At 37.5% G+C, this 18133-nt stretch overlaps 1 protein-coding gene and 1 pseudogene across 1 annotated transcript in view; both read left to right on the top strand.

Annotated features, from left to right (window-relative positions):
* The window catches only part of LOC141781524 (interferon-induced very large GTPase 1-like), a 175159-nt gene that overhangs the window by 38127 nt on the left and 118899 nt on the right, over window positions 1–18133 (top strand). The window lies entirely within an intron of this gene.
* Window positions 377–6813, top strand: LOC141780280 (interferon-induced very large GTPase 1-like; annotated as a pseudogene).

Here is an 18133-nt window from a genome sequence, read left to right as displayed (position 1 = left end):
ATTGGTACCAACCATGTCGTAGTGGCTTGTCTTGAGGAGGCCAAATAACGCTCCAAACTTAGGCTGGTGAGGAAAAACTGGCATAGCCAGTATGTGAGAGATATGTGAATGAAAATGGGTTCTATGGGTACCCACAAGTCTCCCGTTTACAGACATGCCGACTTTATGATAATCACATGCAGTTTGCGGCAAGTCATAGTCAAGTCAGCGCACTGACACACTGACAGCTGTTGTTGCCTGTTGGGCTTGAATTTGCCATGTTATGATTTGAGCACATTTTTTTATGCTAAATGCAGTACCTGTGAGGGTTTTTGGACAATATTTGTCATTGTTTTATGTTGTCAATTGATTTCTAATAATATATTTACACATACATTTGCATAAAGCAGCATATTTGCCCACTCCCATGTTAATAAGAGTGTTAAATAATTGACAAATCTCCTTTTAAGGTATATTTTAAACAGATAAATGTGTGATTAATTTGCAATTAATTGCGATTAACTATGGAAAATCATGTGATTAATAGCGATTAAATATTTTAATCGATTGACAGTCCTAAATGTTTATTTACTTATTTACAGCAGTCAGTGGAGATTTCTGAAGAGATCAACAGGAAGAAACAATATCAAAGAGCACTGTTTGGCAGACTTCACCTTCAAGACAAACATCAACAGAAGTTGTCACCAGCAGATTTTCTTAAAGTAGGTCCACCTGTGAGACAGGACCATGACACATCTGAGAAAGAGCTCGCTCTTACTTTTCTTCAGAGGTTGATGATATTAGACTACAGAGCCAGATATATTCCTGTAAAACAAAACAGTCCTGAGGTGAGCCATTCAAAGCCTGTAGCAGAATTTGACACTGTTGACACAGATGACGATGACTTCAATGATTTTTACACCACCAGTGTAGACTTTGACAAATCAAAGCTCAAGACTCATGTGCATCCAATGGATGTTCAAATGGCAGTATTTCACTGCTCAGACAGCTTCTTTAAGCAGAATATGATTACAAAGCTATCACAATGTCAGTACGCCTTACCTTTGCTTGTTCCTGACCCAGTCACAATGGATATTGGCTGTCCTCTGTGGACATTCAGACAAATAAGAAAAACATGGAAGATAACTGAAATCAAAGACAATTCAAACATTGTCACCATGAAGAGTATGCCCATCTGCAAAGCTGAGACAGCCATGGTGTCATTTCTCCGCCTAGGTTCACTATCTCTGTCTAAATCTCAGCTGATGAACTCTTTGATCAACGACCGTCACAACACCTTCTTCCACAGAAACTGCCCAGGTAGCACCAAGTCTCGACATCTGATGGATGGTGTGGCAGAGATTGCCTGGTACTGCCCTGCTGGAAAACCCAATGATGCCTTCACTGACTGCATTGCCTTCTGTAATCTTCATGGTGATGCTCTGTCGATTGAAAAACAGCGTGACATATTGACTGACAAATCTTCAGTCAATGTTGTTCTTGTACCAACTCTGGAAAGAGGTAAACAAAGTACTAGAGTTATCTCAGCCCTTCTCAAGTCCCCAAAGCCTCTCATTATTCTCATTGCTGATAATGATTGTGGTGCCGTTGAGAAAAAAAAGGGAAAATACAAAGTGGGTCTAAAGGACAGAAGCCAGTCAGATGTTTCTGAAGAACTGAAAAAAATCATTGGAAACATTTTGTCTGGACCACATGCATCCTTCCAGCTTGAAACCATGGCTAAGGTCTCTGGAATCAGAGTGGATGAAGATGATGAAGCCTGTCAAAAAGGAAAATCTGCTGCTATGAAAGTAGTGAACTTGCTTCAGGGGATGGATGTTTCAAAGATCAAAGATAAATTTCTCCCTTGTCAAGGCCAGCTGTGGCATGAGTGGTGCAAAACAAACAAAGAACTGTATCACCTGAAAGGAAATATTGAGAAGGAGAAATGTGAAAAGCAACAAAAATTAAACCAAATACGACAAAAACAACACACTGCTTCCTGCAGTGAACCGATGAAGTTGTTCATTGAAAGCCTCTCATCTTTGCCATCAACAGACAAAGTCTATTTCCTGAAATGGACTCAGATCTTAATAGATGCCCTCTCCACAGACGATCTCTCTTCAATTCTCCAAAACTATGATGAAAAGTGGACTGAAGTCTTGGCTTTGAAGAAGAAGCATGACAAATCTGATCTGTTAAAAGGAAAGCAAATTGAGCTTGATGACATATCAACAAAACTACAGTCAGCAACTTTTGGCTTGGAGCACATCTTTAGAGAAATGGGACATATCTATGAAGCCCATGCATCTCTGCAGAAACAAACAAAGATGGTACAGACTGACTGGTCTAAATACCCGGAGCTGGCTGCAGAGCTGATGATATCAGGACACCCAATGGAGCTGATGGATGGTGATGCAGGTCATGTACCTTTAACATGGATCTCTAGTCTTTTAGATGAAGTCATCAAGAAACTGGGCGACAAGAGAGTTTTTGTTTTGTCAGTTTTGGGCGTACAGAGCAGTGGAAAATCAACAATGCTGAATGCCATGTTTGGGTTACAGTTTGCAGTGAGTGCTGGCAGGTGCACCAAGGGGGCCTTCATGCAGCTGGTCAAAGTGTCAGAGGAGATCAAGAAAGACTATCAGTTTGACTACATCCTAGTGGTGGACACGGAAGGACTGCGTGCTCTGGAGTTGGAAGGTAACGCCACTCTTCACCACGACAATGAACTGGCAACATTTGTTGTTGGTCTGGGAAACATGACACTGATCAACATCTTTGGAGAGAATCCAGCTGAGATGCAAGATGTTCTGCAGATTGTTGTTCAGGCTTTCATGAGGATGAAGAAAATCAAACTTTCTCCAAGTTGTGTGTTCGTTCACCAGAATGTTACAGATATTGCAGCTGCAGAGAAAAACATGGATGGAAAGAGACGGCTGCAAGAAAAACTGGACAAGATGGCCTCACTAGCAGCCAAAGAGGAGGTTTGTGATGCTGAGTGCTTCAGTGACGTCATTGCATTTGATGTGCAGAAAGATGTGAAATACTTTGCCCAGCTATGGGAGGGAAGTCCACCTATGGCTCCTCCAAATCCAGGTTATAGTGAGAGCGTCCAAGAGCTGAAGACCATCATCCTCTCTAAAGCTTCCCAGTCTGCTGGGATTACTCTCTCACAGTTCAAAAGCAAAATCCAGGACCTGTGGAAAGCCCTGATGAACGAACACTTTGTTTTCAGTTTCAAAAACACACTTGAAATTGCAGTGTACAGAAAACTTGAGGTCCAGTATTGGAACTGGACCTGGACCCTGAGGAGCAACATGTTGACCATTGAGAATGGGCTTCATACCCAAATTGAAAATGGAAAACTTGACAAAGTCGAGCTCAATTATCTTCATAAAGAAATGAACAAAACCTATGGAGAAATCACAAAAGCAATGACAACATACTTTGATGATGACAGAGACAAAGAAATGTTGGTTCAGTGGCGAGGACGATTCGAAAGCAAAATCAAGGAGTTTCATGATGAGCAAGTGGGAGCAGTTAAAAGAAGACTGGATGAAGTTATCCAGCAGAAGAATGCTTGTAAAAAGCTAGATGATAAGAAGACAGAGTTTGAGAACAAGCTGCTACAAAAGAGCAAAGAGCTCGCTCATCAGTTAAAGGACAAGGCAAAAGATGAAGAGGAACTTAAAAAGCACTTTGACTCTGTTTGGAGTGGCTTGGTTCGTGAACTAACTGCAGGTATAAAACCTATTGAGGACATCAACTATGAAGAAGATCAGTCAACTATCCTTCTGGAGATTGGGTTTGAATGGTCTCTCATAGATGAATGCAAAAGCAGTGGCAGATTCAAAAAAATATCAGAGGTTGGAGATTACGTTCATTATGTATCTCTCAGCAAGCACCAAGATCTGAGTAACACAGAAAAAGGTTTCCTTGACCATGTTTCAGAAACCTGGACAAAAGCAACATCAGCCGTGACAAAAGCAGCATATAAATTGACGGGGTATTTCCAGTTTGAAGAACAGCAACTGATCAGATCCTTCATTGATGATGTTGAAAAACAGTCCCTTGATGCAATCAAGAGCAAACCTGTAGCTACAAGAGGCTACAAATCAACTTTCTTGCAGGAAGTGGCCAACCAGGTGAAAGAAAAGGTGACTGAATTTGAATCAAAGAGGAAATATGCTCTGAAGAAGAAGTTTACAGTTGATGTCATACTGTATGTGTTTCACAGAGCAGAGGGATGGCTTACAGAGTCCCACAAGAAATTCAAAGGGAACAACGATGCACTCGCTTATGTAGAAAGCAAGAAAATGCAATATTACAACATTTTCAGAAGCTTCTGCGAAGGAAACTCGTCTGCTGTTGTGCTTGGAGAACTGATCTGTGAGAAACTGAAGAGTTCCACTATTGAGGCTGTCTGTAACAAGACTGCCATTGATCTCGCTGGAGAGATGAGGTGCAGTTTCCCAGCATTCAGTGGGAACAGGCTGAACTTGGAGAAACACGTGTTGAAGTCACTCGCAGAGAAAGAGGACTTTGATGGTTTTATCACCTACATCCGACACCCAAGGAGACAAGTTGAGACTTTCATAAAGGAGGAAGTACAGAAATAAATCTTCACAGACAACAAAGATAAAGCCCAGAACATACTAAAGAAAAATGTTGAAGACATCAAAAATCTTGTGAGTCAAGCTTTATTTACTGCAACAGAGAAAGTCAAAACCCAGAGAGGAGACCTGGACATGTGGGTGGAGGAATTTTCCAGTTTGCTAAAAGATAAGCTAACATTCGACCCCATCTGTTGTCAAAACTTCAGTGACATAAACAGTTTTGATTTTCTCAAAGAAGAGATAGAGAAAGGTCTTGTATCTGTCATTGAGGAGATGAGCAGCCTCTCATTGGATAAGATGAAGGAATTCAGGATGAAGCCTGATCAAATCCTCATTGATCAGCTGTGTAACTGCTGCTGGGTAAAGTGTCCATTCTGTGCAGCTGTTTGTATCAACACACTGGAAGATCACAGTCCTGACAAACACAATGTCCCATTTCATCGCCCCTCTGGGATCAATGGGATGAAAACTAGAGGCACAGTGGACCTGGTCATTGATTTCTGTACAACATTAGTTGCAAGTGATAGAAGTTTCTATCCTCATAGTGATTCAGATGAGAGCATTCCTTATAATCTGTATCAAACTGCTGGAGAGGAGTATGCTACATGGGAGATTACTCCTGATGCGTCAAAGCTGACATACTGGAAATGGTTTGTATTTCGATTTGAAGAACAACTGGAAGACCATTATAAATTAAAATTCCAGGGCAGAGGAGAAATTCCCAGTGAGTGGAGAGACCACGAGAAAAAAGAAGCTATTGATAGTCTGGATGAAATGTACAAAACCAACCAAGAAACAACCAAGCTCTACTCAAAGTAACAGAAGCCCAAAGTGTCTTTAACTGTTCAAAAGAAATCATTTTTGATTCGATTGAAGGAGTGCAACAATATCAATGATGAGGATGAATCCTTTCAAAAATAACTGAAACAGTACCTGTTTATAATTTAATCATAGTATTTTAGTTATTTTATGTATAGAGAGATTGAGTTGCAGTAAAACATTAAGTAGTAATCATTCCTGAAAATGTCCTAAAGCAAAGGAGAACATGTGTAATTACAAATGACGTGTTTGTTAGCCATTAAATGATGACCGATCAGAATTCATCATAGGTTTTTCTTTATTTAGAAATATTTTTTATCATTATTATTTTACAAGATGATTAAGATGCATGATTGTTTTTTTCCTTGAATATTTAAAGGAACTTTTTTAAAAGAAGGAATGAAGAAGTTTCTAGGTTTTCAGATATTATGGAGACATTTTCATTCCTCTAAAAACGGGAATGTAAGATATGATCTGACTTTTGTTTTTATGTTTTTACTTTTATGTGAAAATCTCATCAAACAGAAATGACATGAAACTGTAAGTTGTTTGCTTTTCTAAAAAAAAGTTGATCAAGATGCAAAATGAGTTCTGAGAAGTATATTCTTCAATCATCCAAAGATGTGTATTTTTAATACAAGATGCATGAAATGTTCTTCTCACAGTTTAAAGAGCAAATAAAGATGTAGGATGTTAAGCTGAGGCATGTTGACAGACGTGTACATAGTTTAATTCATTCAAAATAAGAAATGGCAGCCATAATTGGTTGTAATTTAAATTTTCACTTTTTTTTCTATAATACAGATCTCATTAAAATGCATCATAACAGTCAACACACGTTTTGATTAAAGTTGTGTATAAATATCTCTGTAATTGTATTTTTTGTAAACTATCTTTTGAGGGGTTTTGAAAGAATGTTTCAATAGATTAAGAATTAGTTATAAGGTGGATGTCCTGTCATTGAATTAATGAAGTGTTGATTATGAAAATGCATGAAACTTGTATTTGAGACTTGTTGAGTTACACGAAAAGGGAAAGAGTTGTGAGAAGTTGACATTATGTAAAAAAGAAAGAATGGATTTTTTTTTTAATTGTTAACCATTTAGATATTTGTTGTCCAACTCATCTGAAAATCATTTTTACACAAACATTTTAATCATACTATTTTGTATGTTTTTTTCTTCAAGAATTTGATGAACAATGCTTTATCTTTCTGAATTTCTTGGAGTATTCAACCATTTTTATACTTATTACTTATATTATCTCTTTTTAAATGATCTTATTACAGTTACTTTTTACTACTGCCAATATTGGAATTGTTTTTGTTGTTTGATTTATTAGACTCTTGTCATTGCTACAGTATATTGATATTCATAATTACTAACAGAAATATCTGTCTTTTTCTGTAATAAATCAGTCAATGGAGTTTATGCCTCGTCTGTCATTAATGAGCATTATGAGAAGACCAGATTTTCTCTTGACCCAATCTCAAAATATGTCTAAGATCTGCCACATACTAAATCAAGTGCATATTATTTACGTAACCCAAAATCACAAATAATGTTAATTTTGTTAGGTATTTTTAGATTTAGTCTTAGTCCTGTGATCAAAAGTTCATGTTAGTTTTATTCATAGTCAATTCATCCTTTTTATTCTTAATTTCCTTTCACATTCACGTTCCAAATGTTGACCAATAGGAGCACAGAGGCTCCTCCATGCACGACTGTAAATATGGCTAAGCAAAAGAAGAATGATGCAGTTGGTGCTGCAAGGAGGAACAATTGTTGTTTTCCTCCTAGTCACAAGGTTTAGAGGAAATAGAGCTTCTTTGTAAAACAAAGGAAGAAGATGGTAAGCTATGATTGGTCTGGAACCACTGGGGGTCAGGCCTATGTTCCCTCGTCACCTAGGAATTTTTTCCCATCCAAATTAGGCTCTAGATAGATTTAGATATCGCGCTAACAATATCTGATAACAGACAGACAATCTTGCTAGTAATCGATGCCTTCAGTGGTTGGGTTGGTTAGGCTTAGGCATGAGGAGTGAGATCGGTAAGGGTTAGGGTAAGAATATCAGGGTAAGGGTAGGTGGTCTTTAGGGGGAGATAGCAGGTCAGCAGTAGATGTCACATAAAAGTGGTTGTCATCATCTGAAAGCTAACTGAAGATTAATTTGAGATGCAGCTCAGCACAGTGTGTCAAGTTGTGCTAGTCATAAATCAGAAATAAACATGAATTAATTAATTGATTCAAATAAATTATGAAAGTTTCTAAGGGCTTAGAACATTATGATAGAAGTATATGATGGCCTTTCCCATGCTCTGTTGTGTCTCATAAGTTGTTGCCGCAATTTTGGGATGCAAAAAAACTGAATGGGATTAGCATAATCATGGCATGTCTGTAAAGGGGAGACTCGTGGGTACCCATAGAATCCATTTTCCTTCAGATATCTAGAGGTCAGAGGTCAAGGGACCCCTTTGAAAATGGCCATGCCAGTTTTCCCTTGCCAAAATTCAACCTTAATTTGCAGCTTTATTTAGCCTCCGTCCCGACAAGCTAGCATGACATCGTTGCACCAATGGATTCCTTATGTTTTTTTTAATGTTTTCTTAAAAATAGTCTAAAACCACCACTGGTTACATCCATTGACGGGCACTGACATAGATTCTTGTAATTTCTTATGCAAAGCCCCCATATTGTGATTCAGTAGTCATACGATTGAGAAGTGGATATAAAGTGTAGGAAGATGATTATTCCAAATAACAGACATCAGCTGTAAATAGAAACAGAAGGAAGTTGATTTAGATCTTCAAATGATCTTAGACCTTCCTTGTTAATAACACGAGAGAGTATGGATACAACCTTTTGACCAGGTGGGGAAAACCATGTATGTAAAAAAGGAACTGGATACAGCATTGGAGGTGGGGCCCTCACTCCTATGAAAGTTGCTCAGTGGCACATGAAAAATCTTATATCTTAAAGGACAAATCCTTTTCTATGCATCTTATGAAACAAAAAAAGGGGTTGCCAATTTTAACAGTTATCACTAATCGTTTTTCATATTTAGGTAGACTTATCCCTCTGCTAAACCATATCAAGTGAGACTCTTCCTTCAAACTGAATTTGATAATCTCTCTACAGTTAAAGCTGAAGAGATGCTTTTTAAATCTAGACACGCTTGTTATGAGTATGCTGACAAACCCAGTATGCTCTGGTTCACCAAGTCCTCTGTATCTCCATTAATCTCAGACATTAATGTCAGTAATGGACTTACTCGTGATCCTCAAGAAATAAATCAGGCATTTTACATTTCACTTTATTCCTCTGAAGAAAGTTTTAACCCTGAAGATCTCCATGGGTTTTTAAAAAGTGTTCCTACACCTAAAGTCAGTGCTATTGACAAAGTGGAAATTTTTGACAGCCCAATTACACGAGAGGAGATCAACAACGCAATCATGGGTATGCAGAGTGGATAAAGCCCCGGTAAAGACGGTTTTCCCATCAAATTCTATAAAAAGCTTTCTGTAAATGTAGAACGCCGTCTTTTAAGTTTGTATCATGAATCACTTGAGACTGGAATCCTTCCACAAACATTACGGGAAGCCCAGATCTCTTTATTACTTAAGAAAGAAAAAGATCCTATTGATGTAGTTCTAATCGACCAATTTCACTGTTAAGCGTGGATGTGAAGATTCTCGCCTCTTATTTAGAAACTGTACTGCCTGATATTATATCCTCTGACCAGAGTGGTATTATCAGAAATATATATATATTTTTTTAAATTAAGGTGCCTGTTCAAAATGATCAATCACCCTCCAGATTCTCCAGTTCCAGATGTACTAATTTCTATGGATGCGGAAAAAAGCCTTTGATAAGCTTCATGTATTTATTTCATATTCTTAAAAGATTTGGGTTTGGCAATACATTTATTTCTTGGATCAGGTTACTAAACACAGCACCGGTTTCTTCAGTTTGTACTAATAATACCTACTCTAAACAGTTTCATATACGCAGAGGGACAAGACAGGGTTGCCTGCTCTCTCCTCTTTTATTTGCAGTCACTATTGAGCCTTTCTCTCTAGCCCTTCAGTACAGTACACAGATGAGAGGCACTGTAAGAGAGGGACAAGAACAACGTGAGTCGCTTTATGTGGCTTATTTACTTTTATATATATCTGATCCCTCTACCGCTCTACATCATGTTTTAGACATTCTGAATATATTTGACAAACTCTCTGGCTATAAACTAAATTTGCAGAAAAGCGAATTATTTCCGATCAATGAGGCAGCGCTTAAATATCCCTTTGCCTCACTTCCTCTAAAAATTACTTAACTATTTACTTACTAGACATTAATGTAACTAATAAATGTTATAATCTCTTTGCAGCTAACTCTCTTACTCTTATGGACCAGGTGAAGTGCAGTCTAAACCGCTGGAGGTCATTAGGCCTACCACTGTCAGTTGCAGGTCGTATTAATTCCATACAGATGAATATCCTCCCGAAATGTATTAATCTATTCCATACTACTATTCCATTACATACTTATTATATCCCGATTTTCATCCTCAAATAATTTTAAAATAAATCAAAAATAATTATTTCATCCTATAACTGGAACCATAAACTTCTTTGACTATCAATGAAAACACTCCAATATTAAAAAAAGGCAGGAGGGATGTCATCTCCAAACCTTTCGGTGTATTACTGGCTGCTAACAGATGCCCAATTCTGCACCGGCTCTACGAGGACCCAGGAGCAGATACACTATCTTGGTACACACTTGAGTCCCTTTCATGTATCAAAATCTGGTTACAGGTTAGACATCACTTTGTCTGGACTCTTTTCTCCTTAAAATCTCCAATTCATTCAAATCACTGATTTAAACCCTCTCTGCTGGACAAAACCTTTGTTGACTGGCACAACATGGCCTTTAAGTCATTTGCTGATCTCCATTCTGATGGAATTTTTTTTTATTTTGCGATCTCTGTGAAAAATTTAAATGATCTAAAAACAATTTCTTTCGCTACTTACAAATTTGAGAATTTGTGCACAAAATGCTCCTTCAGGTCCCTGCTGTACCCTCTGTGATTGTATTTTAGAGCACACTTCATCATTTAAAGGCATAATTTCTATCATATGTAATATGCCTATACAGAAGATACATTTCAGTCGTATGCCTTTTAAAGCTGACTGGGAAACATTTCAGATAGTCTTTAGCATTGTACTTTATTCAGATTAGATCCTGATGGGCAGGTTGGTACTTTGCATGGCAGCCTCTGCCATCAGTGTATGAATGTGTGTGTGAATGGGTGAATGCTGACATGTAGTGTAAAGCGCTTTGAGTGGTCAGAAGACTAGAAAGGAGCTAAATGAATGCAAGTCTGTATACCATATTTTAGAAAGAGTCCACACTTATTCTATTTGCATCCAACAATGTTTTATGCAATATAAAACACTACACTGTAGTCACTGGACAAATCAAAAACTGTCAAAACTGTTTTTTGAGGTGAGCTCTGCATGCAACCGCTGCAAATCAACTGCAGCCAGCCAGTCATGCTCACATGTTCTGGTCATGCAGCAAATTCTCCTGTCTCGGTAGAACAGTTCATTCATTCCCCCTGCTGGCTATTTTTGGTGTCTCGTCTCCTACACTTTCCCTCTCAAAAGCAGAGGCAGATTGTATTGCCTCCAGCTGTCCAGTGCTCCTTAAACTGACCAACCACCCTTCTTTACTCCCCTTGTCTTACATCTCCTGTGGGATGTAAGAATCATTATTCAGACTACAGGAGAAGCTTGAAACTCCTGTAGTCTGAGCCCAGCTTAACCTTGTTATTATGAGTCTTTATTGAATACAACTTTAACTACCATTCCTTTATGTACACAAAGTTATTTTACAACCATTTCTGTTTTTTTTGTTTTTTTATATTTATTTTTATTTATTTGTTTATTTATTACAGTCATTATTTGTTGTGGTCTTTTTGTTTTTGAAAAAACTATCATCAGGAGCAGGTTAAATTAAAACCGAAAGCTTGAGACTGAATCAATGTCTCTGTCCTTTTTGGACTAACTTTGGTAAATACTTTATGCCTTTCTAAAAAAAAAAAAAAAACATGCATACACAAAGTTATTTTACAACCATTTCCATTTTTTAGTTTATTTATATTTATTTATATTTATCTATATGTATTTTTTTATTTATTATAGTCATTATTTGTTGTGGTCTTTTTGTTTTTGAAAAAACTATCATCAGGAGCAGTTTAATTTAAAACCGAAAACTTGAGACTGAATCAATGTCTCTGTCCTTTTTGGACTAACTTTGGTAAATACTTTATGCCTTTCTAAAAACAAACAAACATTAACTGTTGTTGCAGCTCTTGCTCTGCAAATAACAAGTGTTCAGTGTTGACAGCAGTATGTGCTTGGCAGTGTTTGAGTAGAGTGACCTTTAATGGTCATTGAATGTCCAAGTCACAAGGTTTAGGGGAAATAGAGCTCTCTTGCTTTCACTTTCACACAAAGTAAGGCAGCTAAATCAGTACTCACAAAACTAATTATAACTGATGTAGCTGTCTTACTTTCACTTTTACTCTTGTCATCACTGATTTACAAGTCATGTGCATACAGAGTTTCTCAGCTCCGTAACCCTATCACACCACATCAGATGTGTTAAGAGCATGAGGGAGGGGTTTGTGAGAGGCAGACCCAGAATCAGGTCTCTATATATAGAGTGAGGACAAAGCAGCCTCATCCACACAGACCAGGCAGAGCTCAAGAGACACGGAACAAAAGGTGAGTTTAAACTATGTACTGTTTTGTGTCCATACTTAAAATCTGAGCATGTACAGTTTTTATAACAACTTCAGTTTGATATAGTGATATTTCTCGATAGGTGTTTGCTACTCTGACTTGTGTGGAAGACTTTTATTTAAGAGTTCTTGCACAAACACATACACACACACACACACACACACACACACACACACATTTAAAACCCTTAAACAAACCTCATCCGTTTTTTGCACCTGTTACTGTTGTGAAAGCGTGTTAGACATTTAAGGTGATGCATAAAACGCTGTCTGAAACCCACTTTCAAATTTGTGAAAACTTTATTCTATCTGTGAAAATTAAAAAAAGGAGATGTCTGATTTTTTTTATTTTTATTTTTTTACATCTAGACCACATTGGACCAGGTCCAGATCAAAAACCACTACACTTAGACTTGTCAAATCTGGACGAGATTATCCCAGAGAGGCTAAATATTCTTTAATACACAGTTTCAGATTTGTGAAACCTTATTACATTTTTACCTGAGATATAAGCTCACTTAATTGTGTGTGTGTATATATATATATTATACATTTTATATATAAAATATTATGACATAATTGTGTGTGTATGTATATAAATATATATAAATATATGTGTGTGTGTGTACAGTGCATCCGGAAAGTATTCACAGCGCTTCACTTTTTCCACATTTTGTTATGTTACAGCCTTATTCCAAAATGGTTTAAATTCATTTTTTTCCTCAAAATTCTACACAAATTCTACACACAATACCCCATAATGACAAAGTGAAAAAAGTTTTTTTTTAGTTTTTGCAAATTTATTACAAATAAAAAACGAAAAAATCACATGTACATAAGTATTCACAGCCTTTGCCATGACACTCAAAATTGAGCTCAGGTGCATCCTGTTTCCAATGATCATCCTTGAGAGGTTTCTACAACTTGATTGGCGTCCACCTGTGGTAAATTCAGTTGACTGGACATGATTTGGAAAGGCACACACCTGTCTATATAAGGTCCCACAGTTGACAGTGCATGTCAGAGCACAAACCAAGCCATGAAGTCCAAGGAATTGTCTGTAGACCTCCGAGACAGGATTGTATCGAGGCACAGATCTGGGGAAGGGTACAGAAAAATTTCTGCAGCATTGAAGGTCCCAATGAGCACAGTGGCCTCCATCATCCGTAAATGGAAGAAGTTTGGAACCACCAGGACTCTTCCTAGAGCTGGCCACCCGGCCAAACTGAGCGATCGGGGGAGAAGGGCCTTAGTCAGGGAGCTGACCAAGAACCCGATGGTCACTCTGACAGAGCTCCAGCGTTGCTCTGTGAAGAGAGGAGAACCTTCCAGAAGGACAACCATCTCTGCAGCACTCCACCAATCAGGCCTGTATGGCAGAGTGGCCAGACGGAAGCCACTCCTCAGTAAAAGGCACATGACAGCCCGCCCGGAGTTTGCCAAAAGGCACCTGAAGGACTCTCAGACCATGAGAAACAAAATTCTCTGGTCTGATGAAACAAAGATTGAACTCTTTGGCCTGAAAGCCAAGCGTTATGTCTGGAGGAAACCAGGCACCGCTCATCACCTGGCCAATACCATCCCTACAGTGAAGCGTGGTGGTGGCAGCATCATGCTGTGGGGATGTTTTTCAGCGGCAGGAACTGGGAGACTAGTCAGGATCGAGGGAATGTACAGAGACATCCTTGATGAAAACCTGCTCCAGAGCGCTCAAGACCTCAGACTGTGCCGAAGGTTCATCTTCCAACAGGACAACGACCCTAAGCACACAGCCAGGATAACAAAGGAGTGGCTTCAGGACAACTCTGTGAATGTCCTTGAGTGGCCCAGCCAGAGCCCTGACTTGAACCCGATTGAACATCTCTGGAGAGATCTGAAAATGGCTGTGCACCGACGCTCCCCATCCAACCTGATGGAGCTTGAGAGGTCCTGCAAAGAAGAATGGGAGAAACTGCCCAAAAATAGGTGTGCCAAGCTTGTAGCATCATACTCAAAAAGACTTGAGGCTGTAATTGCTGCCAAAGGTGCTTCAACAAAGTATTGAGCAAAGGCTGTGAATACTTATGTACATGTTATATTTTCGTTCTTTATTTTTAATAAATTTGCAAACATTTTAAACAAACTTTTTTCACATTATCATTATGGGGTATTGTGTGTAGAATTTTGAGGAAAAAATGAATTGAATCCATTTTGGAATAAGGCTGTAACATAACAAAATGTGGAAAAAGTGAAGCGCTGTGAATACTTTCTGGATGCACTGTATATATATATGTATATATATATAGAGAGAGAGAGAGAGAATATATATATACATTTTATATATAGTCTATGTGTGTATGTATGTATACACACACAATTAAGTCATAATATTACAAGAAAAAAAAAGTTTTGATATTTTGGGAATAATGGAAAAGGTTGCTTCAAGTCAAACGTGCATGTTTTATCATTTCCTGAGAGTCCATAGGGTACTTAGAGTTATATAGACTTGTACAAAGTTCACTGCAGTGTGACGTCTTTCCTCTGACCTGCAGCTCTGTGTCGCTGTCTCTGCTTCCCCCTCCCTTATACACACACCTTTGCTCTGTTAGATTCTGGCGGCCTTTCACGTCATCATGACTAAGCTTTAGTTAAATTAACTTTATTTCCAAAATTATGACTTTTTTTCTCGAAATGCCATGACTTTATCCTCATTTTTACAACATTTTTCTCAAAATATTCTGACTTTATTGAAATCTCAAAGCTTAAAAAAATATTGCTTAAACACATATGAACTGTTAAAGTCCAGGGGTTTATAAATTAATTAAAATTATCATTTATCATTGATGTGAATAGGCCACATGTAGGCTACATTTAAAGAGGTTACTTCCCCCCAAAGAAGACATAAAAGAGGATGGAAGTGTAAATCATGCCTATGTGTATGTGTTGACTCAAGTTGATCTACTGTACAGGAGAATAACTATTTTAAAGTAATACAGAATGCCTGAGAGCCTGACTGCATTATATTCCATTATATTTTGAATTGTCACCTGGCACCTGAATTTTGTGTTTTTACCGAAGTAAAGATAACTCTACAATCTATGGTAGAATGGGGTGTTTCAGTGTTACTTGGTAAAGATATTATATTTCCCTCCATTAGTCATTTAAAAAAAAATACTTGTCATGTTCGCTCATCATGTAATTATATTTATGACAAAATATAAAGAAATTAATGCAGGAAAAGTTGCAATATCTGCAACATTCCACCAGCAGCAAAATCATCAGGATGTTCCACAAAATGTTTTATGTGCAAGATTTAGTGCTTTTATTTATCCTCTCAAATAATTAGCTCAATCAGCGTGAATGGTAATGTGCCTTTGCAGTAATAGTGTATGTTGTATTTGTCTCATTTGTTTCGTCATAGGCCTACAGCACGACTCTGTAAAGATGAAGAGCAGATAAAATGGATGAAGACAACGATGACAACACAGCAGTAGGAGGAGGACTGTCTGTAACCAAGTCTGTACTATCTGCAGCCAACGAGACAGGTAATATTTGAAACAAGAATTGATGTACAGTAACATTGATTTTATAGATTATGTTTCAGTTGAGTTTCAAACACTGAGGAAGTATTAAAACATATCAAACTCATCATGTGAATGTGAGAATGAATTATATACTTTTATTTTGTCATTGAGTTTGTGTGAACTCCGTATAACTTTGACAATGCTGCTTCATTGATTACTGCAGTGTTACATACTAATGTTGTTCTCTCTTTATTTTATTTCAGTGATACCTGAACTCACACTTGTGTTAATTGGTGACGCAAATTCTATTGAGATTGGATCAAAAAACATCTTAATTGACCATGACGAGCAAACAAATGTGGAACAGTTTTCAACCAAACTGTATGATTTGTGTGGTCGGCACATCTCTGTCATTAACATGCTTGGTCTACAAAATATTGACAAATTCCCATTGAATCAGGAAATCCATGCCTTTCTCTTACTGGTACCGCATGGTCTACATAGCAGCCATTACAGTTCAGGAGTGCAGTGGTTAGAAAAAGCTTTTGGGAAAGGATCACTTGCTTATGTAATGACAGTTGTGACTCATGAGTCAGATGAAAAATGTGAAGATGCATTGACAGACCTGAACGCCAACAGCAGTTTTGTTGAAAAAAGATATCACACATGTACAAAAAGTATGATGGATGAAAGAGAGATAATAGCTCTGCTGGAAAAAATAGACGTCATGGTCTCTGAAAATGGTCACCACGGCTACAGTGGAGTGATGTGTGCTGAAAATAGAGGGAAGAAAGAACACCTGGACCACAGATCCCCCAAAGAAGAGAGGATCAATACCTCAGTGTTTCAGCAAAATCAAACAAGTGAGGTTTTAATCTTTAATGTGTATTCACAAATTACACCAATAGAGGGCGGAAATTGACAAAATCAAAATTAAGTAAATGACTGGATATGTAAATTAATAAATAAATATGTCATTAAATGTACCAAAAGTAACATCATTTAATTTAGTTTTAATCCCCCCGATCTACTCTTCTATTTAATTTTTCCGATTTATTTATTTATTTTTTATTAACTTTTACATTTATTTATTTATTTTTGATATATTTTTTGTTTAAACTTCATTTTTTAATGTATTTATTAATTATTAAATTGTATTATTTATTTATTTATTTGTGCATGATTTTCCCTTTGCATTTCCCCCCATTTATACCCCCTGACTTATTTTTTTTATGTATTAATTTCTTCATACATTTCTTTATATATTTCTTTAAGCATTTCTGCTTCATTATGCAAATTAGGGGGTTTTCATTCAACGTGGGTCATGGGGTCAACTTTTCACCTATTGGTTGATCGAGATCAAAGAGCATAAATTGACTATGGAGTGCTCCAGAGGTGACGTATTTTTGTTGGCCAACCAGGAAGTTAGCATCGCCTCGGGTTCCCTTGACAAAAAGCCAATGGGATTTTTCCATTGGCTTTTGGATTATTGCAGAAAATAAGCTCTGCAGCAAACACACGTTTATAATACTTATACGTTTTATAAACGTTTGTAGTCTCATTTAGCCACTTTTTAGCAACCGCCTCAAATCCATGGGTGAGGTATTTATTGATGTATTTTATGTTGTAGAACAAAACGTTAAAATCTCTTGAGTTTGTGTAAACCACAGACCTTATTTCAGGCATCTTACTAAAAACCCATTGAACCTTTTGACTTCCAGACGAGGGAACCAGAAGTGCTAAAATGCTGACTGCATTTCCGGGTTTTAGGACTCATTCCTGTAGCACTCTATGTGCTAGCTAACTAACTAACTCTGTCTGCTCCAACTCCAGTCTTCATTCCTGCTGCTGCTCCGACCGCTACAGGTGTGCAAATCAAACGATAGCTAGCATATAATTGATCCATGCACTCTGACCCCATGACACACGTTGAATGACAGCCTCCTCATTTGCATAATGAAGTAGAAATGCAGAATATGCAAAATAAAGAAATGTATAAAGAAAAGAATACAGAAATATATAAGTTTGGAGGAATAAATATGGGGCAAAATGCAAAGGTAAAATCATGCAGAACTAAATAAAAAAATAAATACATAAATCAATACATACAATTTAATAATGAATAATTCACAGTTAAATTGATAAAGAAGCAAATTTAAACAAAAAAAAATTATTATGTCACATTTGATCAATTAATGAATTTCTACATTTATCTATTTATTTATGTTTTAGTACATTTAAAGGGACTGTTTGTAACTTTTTACAGGTATAAATCTACTGGGTCGGGTTCCCATGCGCGCTCGCGTGTGGCTACGCTTTTCAGACCGCTCGTCTGCCTGCCTGCACTGACACAACGAGCGCGTTCTCGTTCCACCTCACGTTCATGTGCGCACACTACACACTGCA

This window comes from Sebastes fasciatus, chromosome 13, assembly GCF_043250625.1.
Source record: "Sebastes fasciatus isolate fSebFas1 chromosome 13, fSebFas1.pri, whole genome shotgun sequence".
NCBI classification, from domain to species: Eukaryota; Metazoa; Chordata; class Actinopteri; order Perciformes; family Sebastidae; genus Sebastes; species Sebastes fasciatus.
Note: the sequence above shows the minus strand (reverse complement) of the source record. Positions and strands in the feature narration are given on the sequence as shown.